Here is a 2,505-nt window from a genome sequence, read left to right as displayed (position 1 = left end):
CCCCCCCCGCCCTGGTGCCCAGCCACTCACCACCTCCTGCCCCCCCATGCTCAGCATCCAGCTGCTCACTACCTGCCCCCCCGGTACACTTATTAAAGAAGGTTGAAAACCCCTGGCTTATCTATTACAGCAGTGGTTTTCAAGCTGTAGACCATGGATCGCTGAAGGTCCACAGACTATGTTTAAGTGATCCACAAAAGATGACCACAATCAATCAAAAGAATGCGAATACCAACACTTACAATTCAAATGGGTCTGCACCTCCATTCAAAATTTCCAAAGTGGTCTACACCTCCATTTGAATTTTTTTAGAGTCCACAAATGAAAAAAAGTTGAAAACCAATGTATTACAGTAATACCCAGGTCACAGGATGGCAACCAGCTTTCTTGCTTTAGTGTAGGTTTGCCTTCTCCCTCTGCTTCAGCTTTCTCCAGCGTGGGCCCCTCCTGGTCCTCCTGAAGTAGGTGTGGAGATACCCACAGGTACCCACAGTGGTTGCTCTTTGGGGCTTGCCCAAAAGAACCCTGAGAAGGCAGGCTGAGAGCATGCTGTTTCCTACTCTGTTCCATAATTTCAGTTGACAGCGCTCTTCTAGTCTCCAAAAGATGTGGGCTAAGCACTGTAAAAACATAGGATGGTCCTGGTCCCAGGCCCATCCCTCTACCCATCCACAAAAGAAACAAAAAAGAAAGAAAGAAAGACTTTTGACTTCTAAGAAATGATTATTCCGGGGAGGGTGACAAATGGGGGGCAGTAGAGATCACGTACAGGTTGGCCCGAAGACCTGGGCCTCAAGGACAAGGCCTGGGCTCATGGCCTGCAAGGCCTGCCCACACACTCTATACAAAAAAACAAGAAAACACAAAGAACAAAAGAAGTATTTACATATATACATATACACAGTTCTGCCAGTGGGGATGCCCAGGGGGGCCTCAGGACATCAGGCGTCGACCCGCATGGACAAAGCCCGAGGTCTCGGCTCGCTGGATGTGCCTCTACACCCTGAGCAGCTGGTGACGTCACAGGGCAAGAAGCAGGTGTCCCACCTCAACTCAGCACAGTGCCCCCTTGACAGCCCAGTGTTCCTCAAAGGTGGACACCATCCGCCGGAGGACCGCGTGCTTGAATTCAAGTGAGGCAGGCCCACACCAGCAGGTGGAAGAGCTTCAGGGTGTCGTCCATCATGGTCCCAGTGAGCCAGGTTTGCTGGCTCTTCAGGGTGGCCATCTTGGCCTGGCCCACCAGGAAGTTGGCCAGGCTGACTGTGGCCCGCTCGGCTGCCCAGTACGGGAACGAGTACATGTAGGTGTCCTCTGAGAAGTAGAAGCTGGATTGTGCTGACTGAGAACCGGCAGGGCTGTACTGGGCAGTGGGGGGACCTCCCAGTGAGACCAGTGAAAGTTCCCTCAATGGCCAGGCTCCCTAGCAGGCCCCCTTCAGTATCTGGGTCGAGGACCGTCTCCAGGAGATCAATCCCCATCTGCTTTGGGGGGCAAATGTCATCCCGCTCCCGGGACCACTTGCGGCACTTGGAAGGCAGGCACTCCATCTCCTCCTCATTGGCCTCAGTGGGCAGGGGAGTGGGCGAGGGGGTGGCAGGACCCTCTGCTGTCTCCTGTGCCTGATGCTGGGGAGGCAGGCACTCTGTCCCTGCCTTGCCGCTCACAAGTCCCATGAGCTGGGATGGGGGTGAAGGGTTGCCAGACGTCGCTGGGACACCCTCAGTCATGGTCTGAGGTGGCAGGGTTTCCAGGGGGGCAGGCAGGGTGGGGTCAGGTTCCCTGGCTACATTTTCCCTGGCGCTGTCAGAGGCAGGCCCCAAAGGGGCAGGTGCTCCTTTAGAAGCTCCTTTTTGCCTCTTACTCTTGGCTTTCTTGGGAGCAGTTGGCACCTCCCCCATAGGGGGTGGGCCAGGCTGCTTGGGGTTCACCACCTCAGGGTCCACCACCTTGACTGAGGCAGGGGTGGAGGGGATGTGCCTGAGCCTGGGGTCCCTGTTCCCCATGGTCAGCCTGCACTGGGGCTGGTGAGGACACCATAGTGCTCGAGCACCTTGGTGAGGTCCCAGTCTGGCAGGTTTGGGGGGATGTTGGAGGCCACCACCTACACTGCCAGGGTCTCCAGGGGCATAACCAAGTAGTGGATGCCCGAGATCTCCAGCCCTGCCGCACACACCTTCCTCATCAGGCTGGGAGAGCTCAAGTATACGATGGGCACTGAGTTTACCCGGGAGGCGTACTGGACACTCTGGCGTTCCAGCAGGTCCACCAGAGCTCTGGCACAGGCCTCCACCCTGACGTGGAGAGGGGCATGCACCCGCAGGCTATGGCTGAGGGGAAAGGTCCACAGAGACATCCCCGTGCCAAGTGCCCTGGCTGCTGGCAGCCATCCTGGGCAGGAGAGGGTTAACTCTCCCACAGAGGCTGCTACAGAAAAAAAAAGCCTCAGACTGAAGCTGGGGACTGGGAGGGGGCTGAAAATGCCTAAAATTGGCCTTAGGGAGG

The sequence above is a fragment of the Alligator sinensis genome, unplaced genomic scaffold (genome assembly GCF_000455745.1).
Source record: "Alligator sinensis unplaced genomic scaffold, ASM45574v1 scaffold917_1, whole genome shotgun sequence".
In the NCBI taxonomy this organism is placed as follows: domain Eukaryota; kingdom Metazoa; phylum Chordata; order Crocodylia; family Alligatoridae; genus Alligator; species Alligator sinensis.
The sequence above is the reverse complement of the archived record's forward strand: the minus strand, read 5'-3'. Positions refer to the sequence as shown.